Here is a 22500-nt window from a genome sequence, read left to right as displayed (position 1 = left end):
AGCGTGCCGGCCAAGTCACATAACAAATGCGGCTTGTACACACACAGGCATATTTGATCATCAGCCATACAGGTCACACTGAGGGTGGCCGTATAAACAACTTTAACAGTGTTACAATTATGCGCCACACTGTGAACCCACACCAAACGAGAATGACAAACACATTTCGGGAGAACAACCGCACCGTAACACAACATAAACACAACATAACAAATACCCAGAACCCCTTGCAGCACTAACTCTTCCGGGACGCTACAATATACACCCCCTGCTACCAACAAACCCTGCCCATCTCATTGTTATTTTATTTTCAAACGTATTAGCCTGTGGAAACATTTTATGTTGATATTTACCTCAGAAGGCTGCACATAGAAAAGAAGCATTAAATATTTTATTTAAATTTGATGTAATATACCATTGATGTTTTTTCTTTTGTTTATTGAAAGTTGATTTTGCACTTGGGGATAGGTTGATTGGCAACACTAAATTGGCCCTAGTGTGTCAATGTGAGTGTGAATGTTGTCCGTCTATCTGTGTTGGCCCTGCGATAAGGTGGCGACTTGTCCAGAGTGTACAGCGCCTTCCGCCCGATTGTAGCTGAGATAGGCACCAGCGCTCTCCGCGACCCCAAAAGAGAATAAGAGGTAGAAAATGGATGGATGGATGGATTTTGAACTATGGAGTTGTATAAGCGTTGCTTGTTCCATATTCAGTGTTAAAGCAAATTAGTGTAGCAAACTGAACAATAATTAACGTTTTATTCATGAACTTTTTCTTGCTACTTCAAGGCTTGAATGTTTGATTCATTCATTATTGCCATTTTATTTTCAAATTTATTATTAGCCTGTGGAAATAGTTTATTTTTGATATCTACCTCAGAAGGCAGCAAATAGAAATGAGGCATTCAATTTTTATTTAAATTTGATTTGATATGCCATTGATATTTTTTTAATTATTATTAGGGACCGAATGTCCCTTTGGAACAGAGGACCCTATTGTATTTCTAAGGTTTTATTATTTTTATACCGCCCCCTCTTTGAGCTGTAATTCGACCCCGTTAACATGCTTCAAAACTCACTAAATTTTACACACAAATCCGGACTGGCGAAAATTGCGATCTAATCAAAAAACCAAAACCCAAAACTCAAAATTGCTCTCTAGCAGCCCCTGGAAAAAAAAGACAAAATTGCTTGTAACTTCCGTTATGAATGTCGTAGAGACATGAAACAAAAACCTCTATGTAGGTCTGTCTTAGACCTAGATTTCATACACTGACCTCCTTCAGCATAAATCAACAGGAAGTTGACAAAAACCCCTTCAAAACAAAAGTTTCCTAAAAAATTTAATTTTTGCCTCTTTGAGCTGTAATCTGAACCCCTTAAAATGCTTCAAAACTCATCAAACTGGACACACACATCAGGACTGGCGAAAATTGCGATCTAATAAAAAAAACTAAAAAAAACCCTAAACTCAAAATTGTGCTCTAGTGCCCCCTAGGAATAAAACACAGACAAAAATGCTTGTAACTTCCGGTAGGAATGTCGTAAAGACATGAAACAAAAACCTCCATGTAGGTCTCACTTAGACCTACATTTCATTTATTTACATCCTTCAGCAATTACACCTTCAAAACAAAAGTTTTGTAAAAACCTGTCACCTTTTTTCAAACGTTATCTCCTCTGAGCGCATTTGTTGTGTCTGCTTCAAACTCGCACAGGAGAGAGATTGAACCTTTCTGATTAAAAGTTGAGAAAAGAGTTTTAATAACTGCTCCGGTTTTGATTTTACGAGCCTTCAAAGAACTGCTGCGCTGATGCTGCTGCGCTGCTGCCGTCTCAAGATGGCCGCTTAAAAGCAGGAAGCACCAGCGTGACCACACAATGCAGAGGTAGGTAGGTACTGTGCGGGTAAAGATATGTTGACTGGGTGAAAGAAGGAGGCACCAGTTTGACACCAGGATACAGAGAAGGTAGGTACAGTAATGTGCAGGTAAAGATATGTTGTCTGGGTGATGTCAGGAAGCACCACCGTGTATGGGTGACAGGAAGAAGCACCAGTGTGACCCCAGGATGAAGGGGGATGTAGGTAATGTGCAGGTTAAGATATGTTGAATGGGTAAAGGCAGGAAACACCAGCAAAAGTCAGTCCCGTCCATCGCTGCTTGCAGCTTTAATTATTATTTTAAACTCGATTTTGTATGTCACTATACAGTTATATAAGCCTTGCTTGTTCAATATTCAATGCAAAACTTGTTTGGGTCCCTATTAAAAGGTTAATTTGTTCAACCTTGGCCAGCGGCTTTGTTCAGTTTAAAATGTTGGCCCACTCTGTGTTTGAGTTTGACACCCCTGCTGTAACCTAACAGACGCTCAGTTTTTCCCAGGATGCAGTTTCAAGAAAAGCCTCAGGCTCTTGGATAAGACACCAATTATTGAGGCATGACGTGCTTCAACCTGACAATCCTTATGAATTAAAACATTGGCTACTTTATACGCAACACCCACAGACTTGATACAATAAAGCGTTTTTTTTGTGGTAATCAGTCACAAGTGAGGTGAAAAGTGAGCTGTCCAATTGAAAAGGTATGCGATGTCTGAAAGATTCCCAACATAGATTGGTTCTCATGAAACTAGCTTGTGTATTACAGGGTAACTTCAGTCCACAAATCATCAAGTCCCAAATAGTGAACTAGGGGAATCTGCAATGTGTCTCATGTCCTTACAGCGAAGAACTGTCCTCATTTAAGTTGGCCTACTCAGCTTAGATACTTTGATAAATAATGCAGCAGCCAAAATCGTTTAGAAGCAACCCAGGCTGCAGGCTTACAAATATACCAATTTCACACCTTTTTCAGCACACCAAAGTTAAGGTTAACAATATACAGTTAGGTTTCGGAATAGGGTTGTAGGATTAGGCCAGGGGTGTCCAAATTTTTTCCACAGAGGTCCGCACACGGAAACATTTAAGCATGCGGGGGCAATTTTGATATTTTTTATTTTCAAACCATAACAAAATTCATGGATTTTTTTTTTATCCTTAGGGCTCCTGGGGAGCATAGAGGGTCTCAGTCACTAAAATGTTAAAAATAAGTCAAATTTTAAATTTTTTATTTTATTTAATGCTTACAGTAAATCTCTATATCAACTTGAGGTTGATATAAAGTAAAACAAATAAGGTTTTATGCCTTTTCTGTCAAAGACAACTTTGTTTTTTATAGTAAAACTGAAATATGCAGTATTTAGATAGATGGATAGATAGATAGATAGATAGATAGATAGATAGATAGATAGAGCTTTATTGATTCCTTCAGGAGAGTTCCTTTATTTAGCGATTAAAGCTCTCAAAGATTAATAATGCAGGACACCATTGATTTTATTTAAAAGTTTTGAGTAATCACAGTAAAAAGTTAAATAAAATCCTACTTAATATATTTGCGATCCAAAAGGTTCCCCACTCATAAAGTGATGCTTTTTTTATTACTTTTTTTTTTTTTACTTTTAACACTTAAATTTCAAAATAAACTTCCGATATATCTGTCGATTTTAAGTTTAAACTATTTTGTTTGTTTTATGCTCATTTGTCAAAACTTTGATGTTTTTATATGGCAACCACACAACATATGCAATATTTTTTCATAAAACATTTTAAAGTGATAATTTTAAAGTAATAATTAATTATAACAGAGATTTTTTGGTCATTTTTTTTGAGCAATGGAAAAAAAAAAGAAAATAAAGACAAATGGGGAAAAAACTGCTTTGTGTCAACATTGCCACTTTTTCTCATTAGATTTCACCTCATTCCACTTTTTTTAAATGTTTTTTTTTTAACTTTTGCAGTACTATCAATTTTGCAATTTTTGCACAAATGGCCCCCTGGCCGCACTTTGGACACCCCCTGGATTAGGCAAACAGTGGGAATCACAATTTGTTTAATTTAAATGAACTGTTTTTTAGTCCTGTTGTCATAACTACAGGGTTTCCCCTCAATCCCCTGATCATGGCCGCGGCAAAACTATAGCCGCCACACCTTAAAAATGTGCTTGTTTTACGTGAAAACAAATGAAAGTAATTTCATTTATTGTAGCTTCCAGAAAAAGTCTTACAAAGTCCAGCAAAATTTTTCATTTGCATTCCCAATCTTCAACTAACAACAGGATTAATTACAACTAGGTATGAATAGTATACCGGCACTAGTAAAGTACCGCGAAACTAATGAATCATAGTCGGTACCATACCGCCTCTAAAAAGTACCGGTTCCTGCCCACGCCCCTTGTTTTTTTCGTCACGTCATGACATTGCTGGTTTTACGAGCAGAGGAGCATGTTCGGCAGCGCACAATAGATAGATAATATCGGACTGCCTATATTATCGGTCGAAAAATGCTTTAAAATGTATTATCGGAAATTATTGGTATCTATTTCAAAAAGTCAAATGTATGACTTTTTAAAAACGCCGCTGGTGTACACGGACGTAGGGAGAAGTACAGAGCAGCAATAAACCTTAACAACACTGCTTTTGCATGCCGGCCCAATCACATAACATCTATGGCTTTTCACACACACACAAGTGAATGCAAGCATACTTGGTCAACAGCCATACTGAGGGTGGCCGTATAAACAACTTTAACACTGTTACAAATACGCGCCACACTGTGAACCCACACCAAACACGAATGCCAAACATTTCGGGAGAACATCCGCACCGTAACACAACAGAACAAATACCCAGAACCCCTTGCAGCACTAGCTCTTCCGGGACGTCACAATATACACCCCCGCTAACTTCTACCCCCACCCTAACCCCCCCACTCCCCTCAACATCCTCAGCGAGAAATTCCAAGCTTCTGTTTTGAGGCATGTTAAAAAAAATAATGCACTTTTTGACTTCAATAATAAATATGGCAGTGCCATTTTGGCATTGTTTTCCATAACTTGAGTTGATTTATTTTGGAAAACCTTGTTACATTGTTTAATGCATCCGGCAGGGCATCACAACAAAATGAGGCATAATAATGTGTTCATTCCACGACTGTACATATCGGTATTGGTTGATATCAGAACCGGTAATTAATAGTTGGACAATATCGGAATATCGGCAAAAAAGCCTTTATCGGACGTCTCTACATAATAGTGCTACATTCATACAATAGACTACAAATGTTTCCCCAAAGCAAGGGAGTAGGTTTGATTTTGAGATTGGTGGGGACACAAAAGTGCTCATAGGGAGCAGTCTGAAAGTTTACTTTTTTTTTTTTTTTTTTACATTAGCAATCATAATTTCACGTCATGCAGATGTTATAGGGTAAACTAACTAAAATGAAAGCAAAGGAGACAACTTGGAAGAGTTTTCATCTTTACTCTTTAGTGTAGGGCTGTAGTGCAACTGTGCATCATACTGTCAATCAACATAGCCTACTGTCCATCAACAACATCAGAAATACATTCATGCAATACAACATTGTAAATAAACATAAATGAACTGTAATAATCTTTTCCCCAACTTGTGTTTAAATCACTCACAATTTTTCCCTTCATCTACTTCTTTCTATTGCTGCTTTTGTACTGTAAATATGTTACATGAAACTAAAAAAAATTCAAAAAATAAAACGGAAAGGTGAAATCCGGCGATCTGATTGGCTGTTAACCGTGGTTTAAATATTGAGCACGGCTACTATTCTAAAGCCTTATCACAGCGCAGGCTATCACTCCGCCTCAGGCACGTATGACTGCTATGAATGGAAGTTGTTGTCATGTATCCATGACAACGGACTGTTGCAGTCCGTAGAAAAAGACAGCTGATGTTTTTACAATGTTGAAAAACGGACTAAAGTAGTTGAATTCACATGTTTAAGGTTAACTTTCACTTACGGGGAGAGTTAACTATGGTAGAGGGGACTGAGCATTGACTTTCACCTGGAAAAAAAGCGGAGGAAAAGACGAGATGCAGTGCTAATTTGGAACTAACGTCTGGATAGGTGGGACTGTTTTTTCCACAGTGAGGAGTGACAGCGGGGACACCCAATCACACGTAAGTTGGCATGAAAGCGGCGACCAATCAGGGAGCGATATTTAGGTTAGAGGCGGGACTTCTAGCAGAGACCGACATTTAACCCTTTCTGTGCCATAATCATTGACTAAACATTACGGGCAGCGCTTGTATTGATAGTGACTACACAGTAGCAGCTGGATATTGGTAGGGACGTGTCCCTAGCGTCCCTACCCAATTCTACGCCCTTGCCCCAAAGTAGAAACTAAACATTGCACACAACGTATGTGACTTATCACAATTAAAGCTAGAGTGTAGCGTTATCGCCCTCTACTGGTCTAATTTGGCTTGATTTCTGGAATCCGGTCAATTTCCTTTGTTGTCACTTTATCGAACTGCGCATGCAAGTGACGTCGAGGCCACATTGGGACCACTTTGGGGCCTGTGCGCGTTTACACTTGAGTCTGATAAAGATCACATTACTTGGAGTGTAAACAGCTGGAAAAATCAGATTGGGGAAAAAAAATTTATTTGGAACACTTTGGCCTGCAGTGTAAACTTGTAGAACTTGTGTGCTGTCGACCCAACATTATTTTCTTAAAGTTAGTTTTTTTGATCTGGAATCACTTTGAACCTGCTTAACAGAGCAATACAAAAATCACGAGCCTCCTGCAGCAAGGCACACAAGACTCCAGCACGCATGACTTCCCTCTAACAGGGCATCGCCCCCGTCTCCAGGGCCCAGTAAAACGCACAATTAAAAGTTAAAAACAAGAAAAGGGCAGGCGAGCACTACTAGGAGGATGCAGGCGAGTCACGAGTGAGATGCATCATCTCTCTTTTTAAGAGAAAACTGCAAATGCAACACTGGGTTTGCTCCTGGAATCTACTAGAGTTCACTAGGTCAGAGGTCGCATGGCAGGAGAACAGACACTCGCACAGTTCAAGACAGAAAATACTGTATTTTCTGGACCATAGGGCGCACCGGATTATAAGGCACACTGACGATAAGCGGATCTCTTTAGGTCTTTTTTCAAACAAAAGGCGCACCGGATTGTAAGGCGCATTAAAAGAGTCCATCCATCCATCCATCCATTTAGTCATATTATTTTTTTTTTTCTTAAATGTAAAACACTTCCTTGTGGTCTACATCAATATTTATCAACCTCTTTTGAGCCAAAGAACATTTTTATCATTGAAAAAATCCTGAGCCACACCACAAGCAGAAATCATAAAAAAAAAAAAACGAAACTCAACAGCCGATATTGACGATAAAAAGTCGTTCTCGCAATTGTTGGATATTATTACCGTATTTCCTTGAATTGCCGCCGGGGCGCTAATCATTTAAAAACCTTTTCTCACTCCGGCGCTTACCAAAGGCATGCGGTAAATTTAGGCCTGCGCTTATAAATTTGAGTGTGATGTAAGGATACCATCATGAAAAGCACATTCATTATGGTCTTACCTTTACTTATAAATGAAGTCCATGCGCAGCTCCTTCTGATCAAAAGCATCGATAACTTGTTTATAGAAGTCTTCCTTATCTTTCTTCACTTTGGAAAGTCGCTCTGTCTCGATGAAAATCTTCCTTTATTACCTCCTGCTTCGATTTACAAAAAAGGTTTTATTCTAGATAAGTAATCCTCCATGTTAAAAGTGCATGCAAGAGGAAAAAATAAACGATCGCTGCTCACTCTTGCTGCTTGTTGTCACCTCTTCTGCAGCCGAGTAGTCGCAAGAAGGATCACTAGCGCCCTCCACCACCAGGAGGCGGGAGTCATTTAATGACTCATATTTGACACACGCAGCTACGGTATATTAATAAAACATAGGCGCTTACTGTTCTTTTTAGCATATTCAATAGCTTGGACCTTAAATCCTACTGAATAGCTCTTAATCTTCTTCCCTTTATGTGATTTCAAATTATTGAAATCAGCCTCCTCCATTTTGAAAATGATGACAGGGGAAGTGTCACTTGTGACGTGACGAGTTTGACCCGGCGGAAATTCTAGGCATATGCTAATTATTTTGCGAAACGAGTTTGACCCGGCGAAAATTCTAGACATGCGCTAATAAAAATAATATTTTGCGAAACGAGTTTGACCCGGCGTTAATCCTGAACCGGCGGTAATGCTAAGCATTCACTAATTATTTTGCGAAACGAGTTTGACCCGGCAGTAACTCTAGGCAGGCGCATACTATATACCTGGCGGAAATTCAAGGAAATACGGTATATGGAATTCAAACCCTAACCAAGCATGCATCACATCATGTTGTGACTTATTTGGAGTTTTTTGCTGTGTTCCTGCATGTAGTGTTTTAGTCCTTGTTTTGCACTGCTATTTTTGTGTTTTTTCCTGTTTTGTTGGTGTTTTCCTGTTGCAGTTTCATGTCTTCCTTGAGCGCTATTCTCTACACTTTCTTTGTTTTCGCAATCAAGACTATTTAAGTTGTGCGGACGCTTTCCTTCTTTGTGGGGACATTGTCGATTGTCATGTCATGTGCGGATGTACTTTGTCGACGCCGTCTCCGCTCCACACGCTGTAAGTCTTTGCTGTTGTCCGGCATTCTGTGTTTTGTTTACTTCGCAACCAGTGCAGTTTTAATTTTGTCCTGCATAGCCACGCCTAAGATCCAATGCCTTTTCATAGCGGCACTCACCTTTTGTTTATTTTTGGTTTAAGCATAAGATACCTTTTGACCTGCACACTGATTCCCGCTGTCATCTGCATATAGTGATCATGACACGTGTTCCCGACATCTACAAGGCAATTGGCTACTTGCTGCCACCTACTGATATGGAAGATAGTTACTCTGCCACATTATTTACAGGTTATAATTACTTTTGTGCAAAAAATATTTTTAACCCAATTAGGTAAAGTTATATAATCTCCCACGGCACACCAGACTGTATTTCACGGCACACTAGTGTGCTGCGGAACAGTGGTTGAAAAACACCGGTCTACATAACATGTAATGGTGGTTCTTTGGACAAAATGTTGCATAGATGATGTTTTACAGATCATCAATAAGTCGCTTTCTGACAGTCGCTTCAGGATAAGCCGTTTTGTGGGCGGTCTCACTTTCGACAGCGTCTTCTCCCCATCATCTTTGTTGTAGCGGTGTAGCGTGCAAGGATGGGAGTGGAAGAAGTGTCAAAAGATGGAGCTAACTGTTTTAAACACTTTCGGACTTTATTTCAATCAATAACGGAACAGCACCTCCTCATGGCTGGCTCAATAATGCAGCAACACCGGAAATGTGTGCCGTGAAAAAAACGTCCGACCGGAACTCCCTAATAACTAAAGTTCCGTAGATGAATTATGTAAACCCACTACACCGGTAGTTTTTAGCGCTTCAATAGCGAGATAAGTTAGAACTTGACGCTACTTCATACTAGAAATGGCAACAGCAGAAAGTGAATGCTCGTTAACAAGAAGATAAGAGAAAAAGAAGAAGCTTATCGCCTACTGGGTCGGCACGGACTACAGTGGCGGACGTGCGCAACTTTTCAGGACTTATGCAGATCTCAAATATACATCAGCAGGTACCAGAAGGTAAGACAAGTTGGTTTTGCATAATATTGTGAAAAAAACGCCAGATTATATGTCTGCTAAAGGGGGCCATTTTGCGGTCCTTATACACACACCAAAGTAATACTTGTATCTCTGACTACGGTAGCCGTAATGGGCCGACAACCCATCGAACGGTGCGGCTATAAAGTCATAATAAAACATTTTGACTGATTTTTGAGTGCCGTGTGTAATGTTTTTTATTTTCAACGGAACATTTAAAGTTTTGGTGTTATTTACTGGCATCGTATTGCAGTCTAAACGTAGCTCTTATGTGTGACGGCCATCTACTGGTCACACTTATCATTACACCATGTACCAGATAAAATTGCTTCGAGGTCGGTAAGCGCAACCAGAATTATTCCGTACATTAGCAGGCCTCGAATTTTAACTTTTTAAGGTCAAGGCAAGTGCTGCCAAAGGAGGGCTCATATTTTAGGGCAATAAGGCAAACATTATTTTCTTTCGAGGCAGGGGCTCCAAAGCATACACACACACACACACATATATATATATATATATATATATATATATACACATATACATATATATATACATATATACATATATATATATATATATATATATATATATATATACATATATATATATATATATACACACACACATATATATATACATATATATATATACACACACACACATATATATATATATACATACACACACACACATATATATATACATTCACACATTCATATATATATATACACATACACACATACACACATACAGATACATACACACACATATATATATATACATACATACACAGATACATACATATATATATATATATATATATACATACATACATATATATAGACATATATATATATATAAATACATATACATACATAACTATACACACATATATAATATATGGATATTTTTAGATATATATATGTATATATATATACACATACATATATATACACACATACATATATATATACACACACATACATATATACATATATATATACACATACATACATATATATATACATATATATATACACACATATAAATATACATACACACATACATACATACATACATCCATAATATATATATATATATATAAATATATATATATATATATATATACACATATAATAAATATAATATAATAAAATATAAAAACTGTTCTTTTTATCAATTATTAATATAAACTTGTCAGCTTTTTGTCATTTCGTGATGCCTTTATCTGTATTTTTAGGGAGGTATTTTTTTATTTGTTTAAGTTATACACATGTATATGTACATGTAGATTATGTATCGGGACAGATCCATTAAGAGTTTGAGCAGAAATATGTCATGTAGTACTTAACTATACACAATAACACATTAACAAAATGCTGTGTCACATGATTTTTTTTTTTTTACATGAAAAAAACACAAGAAATGTATAAAAACATTGTGTTTACTCTTTGATAATAACATAAAACAGAAGGCAGCAGGTGCTACTACCCATCTGGAATTTTATCGCAAATTATCATTACAACCCTTGTCCATTAACAAGTAAAAAGTCAAAGGCGGTCACGGCATGTTTCGGCCGCAGATGTTGGTAAATTATTTTAGGCGGTTGCCGTGGTTAAATGTGAGCCTTGCATTAAGCGCACAGGGTTATAAGGCGCCCTGTCGATTTTTCAGAAAATTAAAGGATTTTAAGTGTGCCTTATAGTCCGAAAAATACAGTACAACTGATAAAGGAAAGAGAAAAGGCGGAAAATATGGTGAAATCCTTAGGGGAAGTAAAAACGACAAACTGAAAAGGAGAAATGCGTCAAAATGCGGTGACTAGAAGAGAGTAAAGAAAGTGGAGATTTTCCCCTGATGTGGCTGCCTCGCTAGCTGCTTGGTGGGGAGTTTCCTTTCCCTCTCGTCCCATCAGATAGCAGCTATGAGAGATGCTTTCTTTCATCTGCCTCTCACAAGGCTGAACAATGTTATACTCTGTGCTCCCGCCAGCGAGGAGTGTGTGCTGGTGTGTGTGTGTGTGTGCATCAAACGGAAGAGGCGCAACAGCTGAGACTTGCAGAGAAACAGCTGCACAGCCCCCCAACTTGCACACCACCGCCGCTTCTCCCCTCCAAATGAGGCCCTCGCACCCCCCTTTCCGATCCTCCTCTCCTGCCGAGCAGCCCGGCCGGGGGCGCGAGTTCCACCAGCGCACGAACACAAAAGAGACCGGGGCGTGTGCGCGATGAGGCTCTGTTCCGGCCTGGAAAGACAAGTACAGGCAGGAGGCACTGGCGGCCAAACGTCGCTCTGTTGACTAAAAATAGGAAAGACACCGTTTCCTGCAGCAATGTCAAACTCCCTCCTCCAAAGATCCCTGGAGCTCTCCCGGCTTTAGGTTCTCATAGTGAAACACAGAAAACTGTATGGTGGTGTGGGACGAAAAAGCCAGTTTCTGTTTGCAGCCAAAGCCAGACACTAAAACGAACTTCTAACAATTGGAAATAACGCAGAATGAAACAATCTGTCCAGGTCGTGCGTAGAAAGAAGTACTTACACTCAACACGTAACACACAAAAATGTACCGTTTGTCTTTCTTTTTCTTGTGACTGCCAAATTCCTACGTTGCGCTAAGTAGCCTGGACGGATGTGGGTACTGAAGGGCAAATTTGCATGAAGACAAAGTAGTAGACATTGTTGCAGTGTTTCCCACATAGGGCTCGAAAGGCCACAAGACCGGGTAGCCATACTTGTTGGACAAAGGCTTCGTTTACAAAGCCAGAAAGAAACTACCGTATGTATTCGGACTATAAGGCGCACTTAAAATCCTTTAATTTTCTCAAAACTCGACAGTGCGCCTTATGTAAGGAATAATTTTGTATGTGCTTACCAGCTTCAAAGCAATTTTATTTGGTACATGATAAGTCAGGGGTAGGGAACCTATGGCTCTAGAGCCAGATGTGGCTCTTTTGATGACTGCATCTGGCTCTCGGATAAATCTGAGCTGACATTGCTTAACACAAAAGTAATGAATAATTCCACTTGTAATCACAGTGTTAAAAATAACGTTCAAAATATAAAACATTCTCATGCATTTTTATGTTCAAGAAGTTGCGTTAATGGTAAGAAGTAATTTTTTTATTATTGTTTAGTGTGGGGCTTGCCCTCCTGGGAGTTCTTCAGACCACCAAGAGCCTGTTTTAGGGTTACAATAATGTATTATTTTATTTTTCTCTCAGTTGCTTTCCAGCATGTGTCTCTTGTCCCTCTCGTCCTCACTCGCGCTCTGGCTCCAGCCCCGACCCTGTCTCTCCTCCTGGCTGCTGCTTAAAACAGAGCAACAGGTGATTAGATAACAAGGCCCAGGTGGCCCATCTACGCACCTGTCGCTGATTTTGATGCCGGTCCTGGCAACATCCCGCTTTGCTGCAGGCCCGCAGGCCACGCCCCCTCCACAGTTAATTTCAGAATAACAATGTTAATACAAAGAATAAGAGACCTATTACACTCTGGAAATGTTGGTCTTAAAAATGCACGCGTTTAGTTGTGTTCAGTGTTAAAAAATATATTATATGGCTCTTAGGGAAATACATTTTAAAATATTTAGCTTCTTGGCTCTCTCAGACAAAAAGGTTCCCGACCCCCGTGATAAGTGTACCAAATAAGATAAGTGTACTCTGCTTTTTGCAGATGATGTAGTCCTGATGGCTTCATCTGGCCGGGATCTTCAGCTCTCACAGGATCGGTTCGCAGCAGAGTGTGAAGCGACCGGAATGAGAATCAGCACCTCCAAGTCAGAGTCCACGGTTCTCGCCCAAAAAAGGGTGGAGTGCCATCTCCGGGTTGGGGAGGAGACCCTGCCCCAAGTGGAGGAGTTCAAGTACCTGGGAGTCTTGTTCACGAGTGGGGGAAGAGTGGATCCTGAGATCAACAGGCGGATCGGTGCGGCGTCTTCAGTAATGCGGACGTTGTACCGATCCGTTGTGGTGAAGAAGGAGCTGAGCCGGAAGGCAAAGCTCTCAATTTACCGGTCAATCTACGTTCCCATCCTCACCTATGGTCGTGAGCTTTGGGTCATGACCGAAAGGATAAGATCACGGGTACAAGCGGCCGAAATGAGTTTCCTCCGCCGTGGGAAAAGGTGAGAAGCTCTGCCATCCGGGAGCTCAAAGTAAAGCCGCTGCTCCTCCACATCGAGAGGAGCCAGATGAGGTGGCTCGGGCATCTGATCAGGATGACACCCGAACGCCTCCCTATGGAGGTGTTTAGGGCACGTCCAACCGGTAGGAGGCCACAGGGAAAACCCAGGACACGTTGGGAAGACTGTCTCCCAGCTGGCCTGGGAACGCCTCGGGATCCCCTGGGAAGAGCTAGACAAAGTGGCTGGGGAGAGGGAAGTCTGGGCTTCCCTGCTTAGGCTGCTGCCCCCATGACCCGACCTCGGATAAGCGGAAGATGATGGATGGATGGATGGACATGATAAGTGTGATCAGTAGATGGCAGTCAAACACAAGAGATACGTGTAGACTGCAATATGACTCAAGTAAACAACATCAAAATTGTATATGTTCCATTGAAAATACAGAACATTACGCACGGCGCTTAAAAGTCTATCAAAATATTTTAGTATGACTTTGGTAAGCTATGAACCCGCACTGTTGATGGATTGTACTGTGCTTCAACATACGAGTATTATTACGGTGTGTGTGTGTATAAGGTAAGACATTATCTGGTACTTGCTGATCTGTATTTGGGATCTGCATAAGTCCTGAAAATGTGCGCTAGTCCACCTTTCTAGTCCGTAGTTGATAAGCTTCTTCTTTTTCTCTATCTTCTTATGGGACATTTATCCTCCGCTGTTGCCATTTATAATATAAAGTCGTGTAAAGTTCTTACTTATATCTATTAGTAAACTCGCCATGAAAGAGCTAAAACATACCGGTTTAGTGAGTTTATTTTATTCACCCAAGCAACTTTAGTTATTAGAGAGTTCCGGTCAGATGGTTTTTCACAAGACACATTTGAGGGTTGAGGTGGGCGGACGGGGTTTTGTGGTAGCGGGGGGTGTACTCGAATATCATGAGATAGTCAATTTCTATATCGCGCAGACAAAAACCTGCGATATATCGAGTATATCGATGTATCGCCCAGCCCTAAAACTCGTCCACAGCTAGATCGGTCCTATCTAAATCCATCCTACTAAATGCCAAGTGTGTAACAGAATAAAATATGCGTTGATTGAAACTTACCAGTGTGAAACTATTGTGAACACAGCAACATGTACCAGGTGACGGTGTTAAGTCATGTTTGATCATCTTACTCAAACAAAGTGTAGTACCATTTTTGATTCATTAGTACCGCGATACTATACTAGTACCGGTTTACCGTACAACCCTAGTGGAAACACAGGGATAACTTTTTTTTACCCAGGTAATTGGGTAAGTTCCTGCGGTGGAAAGGGGCCTCGTGTTGTTCCACCAAATAGGCAGGTGACAAATGTGTGTTTTTGTCTGTGTTCATCCAACATGGCGCCAAACAATGAGGCAACATTGAAAAAATGTCTTGTTTTCTTCAGAGAATGCCAGTGATTACTGCAGAGATACTTCCCTCGCCTCCTAAACACAAGCCTTGCATGCAACTGCATCTTTAAAGTAGATATTTGCTCAATGATTGCGTCTATTTATCTGTATTTAAATGGCCCCGTTGTATAGGAACTAGTCATTCAATGCGTAGACATGAAAGGACAGGTGACATGCTGTAAACGCCATGACCAAACACCGTTTAACAGACGGATGTACGGTGCTGGACAAAAGTTTGGACACAGCTTCTCATTGAAGGAGTTTTATTTTCATGACTATTTACATTGTAGATTGTCACTGAAAGCATCAAAACTATGAATGAACACATGAGTTATGTACTTAACAAAAAAAAGGAGAAATAACTGAAAACATGTTTTATATTCTAGTTCCTTCAAAATAGCCACCCTTTGCTCTGATTAATGCTTTGCACACTCTTGGCATTCTCTCGATGAGCTTCAAGCTAGGGCTTTTAATATCTCGATATTTTTAGGCCATCTCCCGATACACCATATATATCTCCATATTTTGCCTTAGCCTTGAATGAACACCTGATACATATAATCACAGCAGTATGATGATTCTATGTGTCTACATTAAAACATTCTTGTTCATACTGCATTAATATATGCTAATGTTTAACTTTCATGCAGAACGGGAAATCACAACTAAGTCAATTTAGCAAAAGTGTATTTATTAAACAGTTGTTAAAGGGGAACATTATCACAATTTCAAAAGGGTTAAAAACAATAAAAATCAGTTCCCAGTGGCTTGTTGTATTTTTTGAAGTTTTTTTCAAAATTTTACCGGTCTCGGAATATCCCTAAATAAAGCTTTAAAGTGCCTTATTTTCGGCTCTCTGCGAAGACACTGGCCATTTCCCTGTGACGTCACACAGTGCTGCCAATGTAAACAAACAATGGGAATACCACAGCAAGATATAGTGACATTAGCTCGGATTCAAACTCGGATTTCAGCGACTTAAGCGATTCAACAGATTACGCATGTATTGAAACAGACGGTTGGAGTATGAAAATATTGAAGAAGAAACTGAAGATATTGAGCGAAGAGCTATTGACGCTATTCATAGCCATAGCATGGCCGAATAGCTGCGTTAGCATCGCCGGTAAAATGTGCGGACCAAACGATCAGGACTTTCGCATCTTTTGACACTGGAGCAACTTAAATCCGTCGATTGGTAAGTGTTTTTTTCGCATTAAATGTGGGTGGACGGAAACGTAAGATAGTTGCAGATGCATCTACAGGTTATCCATACATCTCTGTTCCATGTCTGCTTTAGCACCGCCGGTAAATAGCATGTTAGCATCAATTAGCGTAGCATGTTAGCATCGATTAGCTGGCAGTCAACATCAACAAAACTCACCTTTGTGATTTCGTTGACTGTCGTTGAAAATGCATTTGCAGGTTATCCATACATCTCTGTGCCATGTCTGCCTTAGCATCGCCGGTCAAATGTGGAGACACTCCGGCACATTCAATGGGGGTCTGGTGGCAGACACTTTGGCATCTTCGGGCCAGTGGTGCAACTTGAATCCCTCCCTGTTAGTGTTGTTACAACCTCCGACAACACACCGTCGAGACATGATGTCTCCAAGGTTCCAAAAAATAGTCAAAAAAACGGAAAATAACAGAGCTGAGACCCGGTGTTCGTAATGTGTTGAAAATGAAAATGGTGGGTGTGTTACCTCGGCGACGTCACATTCTGACGTCATCGTTTCCAGCGCGATAAACAGAAAGGTGTTTAATTCGCCAAAATTCACCCATTTAGAGTTCGGAAATCGGTTAAAAAAAATAGATGGTCTTTTTTCTGCACCATCAAGGTATATATTGACGCTTACATAGGTCTGGTGATAATGTTCCCCTTTAAGCAATGGCACAGACATTCATGTCATTTCCAAAACAGAAAGTGCAAGATTGTCAGAGACATTTTAAAACAAGCTATGAGTGCACTTTCGTGCATGATGTCACTAAGACGACATATCAAAACAACACTAAATTAAAGTGCACTTTTTGTACAGAACGCCACTAGAATAGTTTAAAACAAATAAAGTGCACTTTTGTGAAGATGTCACCCAATATATTTCAATAACCGTCAAATAAAAATGAGCTGCATAATAGGAAATCAAATCGCTATGTGGTAGGTTCCTGCGGACGTTATCTCCTTATGTTCTTGACTATTTTTTTCATATGGTGTTGATGTGGAAACGGTTGCCTCGGCATTTTGTTGGTGTGGCACCGAATGGAGATGTTGAAATGCGGAGTAAGCACTCTTCATTCTCTAGCAGGTGACTTTTCAAATGATGCAGCATACAAGCAGTAATACTACTTTTTGTAGCAATGCTTTTGCCCCACACTTGACAAATTACGGTTGTCTGTTCGACATATTCCCATTTGAAGCCAAACCACCGCCAGACGATGGACCCCTGCTGTTTTTATTGTAAATTCATTCTTCCTTCATTTGTTACCAGATTCACACTTTCTTTCTCTTGTATTACCACTCGCACCAAAGCTAACGTTACCCCTGCTGCTACCTCTCTGCTCCGCGAGGGCGTATGTGACGTACGTAAGAAGGTGCACTTGCTGTATGTGAGGAGAAACAAGAAAGAGTGGGAAGAGCCTGTCGTGTAATGCCAGCGGCTAAAAGCAACTGCGTGAGAACGTATACTCGAATATCACGATACAGTCATTTTCTATATCGCACAGAAACACACGCACGATATCGAGTACATCGATATATCGCCCAGCCCTACTTCAAGCAATCCCGCGAAGTGAAAACCATTTCAGGTGTTTACCTCTTGAAGCTCATGGAGAGAATGCCAAGAGTGTGCAAAGCAGTAATCAGAGCAAAGGATGGCTATTTTGAAGAAACTAGAATATAAAACATATTTTCAGTTATTTCCCCTTTTGTTATGTGCATAAATCCACATGTGTTCATTCATAGTTTTAATGCCTTCAGTGACAATCTACAATGTAAATAGTCATGAAAATAAAGAAAACGCATCGAATGAGAAGGTGTGTCCAAACTTTAGGCCTGTACTGTATATCGTAAACATGTAAGTATGAGTCTTTGCTGGCATGCGAGAGCTCTACATTTGCCAAAACTGACAAAACCAGACCTGTAGACTCAGCCCCACAAAGCTAAATGGACTTTTTGGATGACACAGAGATTTGCTTCATGTAAATAATCACATTTAATTCGATAAAAGGAGCAGCAGGATTACAAAAATGTTCTTTAGAAAAAAGGAGGATAAAAAGCTGGGTTGGCTGAAGCCCCGCGCCCGTACAATGTTTACGCAAAAACTAGAGGGAATAAAGACGGCCAGCTGGAGCGAAGAAAAAGCAGAAAGGGAGCGTTAAAATCGTGTTTGTCTGTATCGGAGCTATTGTCATTGGCTGGGTTTAGGAGAGAGTTCACAAGTTTCCATGACATAGCCCAGGTTGAGCTCAGGGTTTTAGCTCCCGAGCCAGGACACTCAGGGTTTACTGATTAGTTGAAGCCGCGCGTTAAAAACCATGAAGGCTCGTCTCCGGCACCTGATACCGGGAGTGCAGATCAGAGCATGCGTTTGTCTGTTTATGTGTCGGGTCAGCGGTGGTCTGATATTTTACTGGCCTTGTATCGACACAATAAAACCCAAACTTAGCCCCACAAAACATCTGTAAAACTTGGGCAGATCGGATGATTCAAGATATGGAAAACGAGACACACCGTGGCATAGCAGCCTCCTGGTGTCAAGTGGAATGGAACGCTCATAGCAGACATTCTGTATGCCGTATAAAAAGGCTATGGGCTTTGCCCCTGAACTCACCTTTGAACTGTCACCTTAAGACCGAGGCACCTTCAAGAAGCACACAAACCCTGCACCAAGTGGGTTCACACCGAGATCAGATTCTATCAAGACTGTTTTAGTTTAGTACAAGTCATTCTTTGCCGGTTTGTATTCTTCAGAATTAGAGATGTCCAATAATATCGGGCTCAAAATATTATCGGCCGTTAAATGCTTTAAAATGTAATATCGGAAATGATCGGTATCGGTTTCAAAAAGTAAAGTATATGACTAAAACGCCGCTGTACGGAGTGGAGAAGTTCAGAGCACCAATAAACCTTAAAGGCACTGCCTTTGCGTGCCGGCCCAATCACATATCTACGACTTTTCACACACGCAAGTGAAGGCAAGGCCTTCTTGGTCAACAACCATACGGGTCACACTGAGGGTGGCCGTATAAACAACTTTAACACTGTTACAAATATGCACCAAACTGTGAACCCACACCAAATAAGAATGACAAAACCAAATTTGGGGAGAACATCCGCACCGTAACACAACATAAACACAACAGAACAAATACTCCAGAACAGAGGTCGGGAACCTTTTTGGCTGAGAGAGCCAAAAAGCCAAATATTTTAAAATATATTTCCGTAAGAGCCATATATATTTTTTTTTTAACACTGAACACAACTAAACAAGTGCAATTTTAAGTAAGACCAACATTTGTAGAGTATAATGGGTCTCTTATTCTTTGTAACAATGTTATGAAGCTATATGTGTAGGGCGGGTGTGGCCTGCGGGCCTGCAGCGAACTAGGGTGTGCCAGGACCGGCCTCGAAATCAGCGAAAGGTGCGTAGATGGCCCACCCGGGCCATGTTATCTAATCACCTGTCACTCTGTTATAAGCAGCAGCCAGGAGGAGAGACGGGGTTGGGGCTGGAGCCAGAGCGCGAGCGAGAACAAAAGAGAAAAATACAATTGCTGGAAAGCATCTGAGAGACTTATTGAAAAATAAAACAATATTGTAACCCTGAAACAGGCTCTCATGTCGGTGTTTGGTGGTCTGAAGAACCACTAGGAGGCCAAGCCCCACACTAACCAATAATAAATAAATAACTTCTTACCATAAACGCAACTTCTTGAACAGGTGTGGTAGAAAACGGACGGTTGGATTAAAAATGCATGAGAATGTTTTATATTTTGAACATTATTTTTAACACTGTGATTACAAGCGGAATTATTCATTACTTATCGTGTTCAGCAATGTCAGCTCAGATTTATCCGAGAGCCAGATGCAGTCATCAAAAGAGCCACAGGTTCCCTACCCCTGCCCCAGAACCTCTTCCAGCACTAACGCTTCCGGGACGCTACAATATCCACCTCCGCCTACCCTCCCACATCAACCTCCTCTTGTTCTCTCAGGGAGAGCATGTCCCAAATTCCAAGCTGCTGTTTTCAGTCATGTTAAAACAAATAAAGCAGTTTGTGACTTCAATAATAAATACGGCAGTGCCATGTTGGCATTGTTTTCCATAACTTGAGTTGATTTATTTTTGAAAACCTTGTTACATTGTTTAATGCATCCAGCTGGGCACCACAACAAAATTAGGCATAATAATGTGTTAATTCCACAACTGAATATGTCGGTATATACAGTGAGTGTTTTGTAGGGTGCACTGAGCTGTGTGAGAAATACAAACAATTGGGGTATAATCATGTAGTGCAGGGGTCTCAAAGTCAATTTAACTGGGGGCCACTGGATGCAGAAACTGGGTGAGGCTGGGCCACAAAAAAAGTTTTCTTAGGAAAATCTAACATGCACTTTTTTAACGATTTCAACCTTCTTTGAATGGCTTTCCCGCCCTAGCAAAATATTTGTCGACTCTCGCGATTCTTCCGGGAAACACCCAAATATCAGTGCCCCTCCCGTCAATCTCCCGGGGCAATCATTCTCCCGGTTTTCGCCAGGACGACAATAGTTAAGAGGTGTCGTGATGGCAATGTCTTTAGAGTTCTCTACGAACTGTCGTCTCGTCCGCTTTTCCACGATACAAACAGTGTGCAGACCCAGTCACATATTGTGTGAGGCTTCTGTAAACTCACGGAAGCGACTGCGAGACATACTTATTCAACAGCCACAAAGGTCACACTGAGGGTGGCCGTATAAACAACTTTAACACTGTTACAAATATGCGCCACACTGTGAACCCACACCAAACAAGATTGACAAACACATTTTGGGAGAACATCCAAAACACAACATAAACACAATAGAACAAATACCCAGAATCCCATGCAGCCCTAACTCTTCCGGGCTACAATAGGGGGCGGGGGTGTATATTGTAGCCCGGAAGAGTCAGGGCTGCATGGGATTCTGGGTATTTTTTAGTTTTTATTTTTTTATTTTTATGTTGTGTTACGATACGGATGTTCTCCCAAAATGTGTTTGTCTTTCTTGTTTGGTATGGCTTTACAGTGTGGCACATATTTGCAACAGTTTTAAAGTTGTTTATACGGCCACCCTAAGTGTGACCTGTATGGCTGTTGACCAAGTATGTCTTGCAGTCTCTAACTGCGTCTATCGATACTGATCACAACATGTGGATGGATTGGCACCTGTTTGTATAGGTTGAAGAGGACGCTTATGGCAGTGCCTCCATGGTGCCCTCTTAATATTGTTGTAAAGGTGAAATATGAGAGAACGATTATCCCTGATGGGGCACTGACATTGGGAGCCTCCTGGATAAATCGAGGGTATAAAAGTATGACGCTGTAAGGCGCCATTCGTGTAAAACTCGCGGGCCGCACCTACATTAAATTTTCACTTTAAAGGTGCAGGCCGCAAAATAACGTCTCGCGGGCCACTTGCGTGTTTGAGACCGCTGATGTAGTGTATTCATCAGAAAAATAATAGCACAAACAACACAGCTGGGGTGCATGTTTTGACACATTGAGCACTCTTTTTTTTCTGCAGCTGGGCTTGCTTACACAAAACAAAAAAAACACAGAGTCATGAAAAAAAGATAAGAACAGGGTCCTTATTGTATTTTTCGTGCAGATAAAAATGAAGTGAACACAAACCACAAGCAGATGGAAAGAGGAAGAAGAAAGTAAGACCGCACGACAAATGCAGCCACGGCAGAAAAGAAGTGGCAGTTTAGCAACGCATCCATAAATGTTAGACGGGGGCTGGGGGATAAAGACAATATCAATATATATCGCGACGGACAAGTAATCGATTTAACGTTTTGTTGTCCTTCCTTGTCAGAAGAAAGCGGAAGTTGCAAAGCAAGGTTGGTTGCACGAACAAAGGGAATTGCGCTCTGTTTAACCGAGGACCGCAGGAAGTGATGATGACTGATCAGTGAGAGTGACTGATCAAGTTTGGCTGTTTTCTTGTGGAGTGAGAAGATAAACTAAATGTTAGCTTTTAAAACAGGTAGAGTCATCGACAGTATGGCCATTTTTAGGATATGCATACATACATATATATATACACACATACATATATATGCATACATATATGCATACATACACATATATATATATATATATACACATACACATAAATATATATACATACATATACAT

General features: G+C 40.5%; 1 protein-coding gene across 5 annotated transcripts in view; it reads right to left on the bottom strand.

Moving 5' to 3' along the window:
• ralgps2 (Ral GEF with PH domain and SH3 binding motif 2) overlaps positions 1 to 22500 on the bottom strand; it is a 227166-nt gene that overhangs the window by 180793 nt on the left and 23873 nt on the right. The gene's annotated exons all lie outside the window — the stretch shown is intronic.

The sequence above is a fragment of the Nerophis ophidion genome, linkage group LG26 (assembly GCF_033978795.1).
Source record: "Nerophis ophidion isolate RoL-2023_Sa linkage group LG26, RoL_Noph_v1.0, whole genome shotgun sequence".
Classification (NCBI taxonomy): domain Eukaryota; kingdom Metazoa; phylum Chordata; class Actinopteri; order Syngnathiformes; family Syngnathidae; genus Nerophis; species Nerophis ophidion.
The sequence above is the reverse complement of the archived record's forward strand: the minus strand, read 5'-3'. Positions and strand labels throughout refer to the sequence as shown.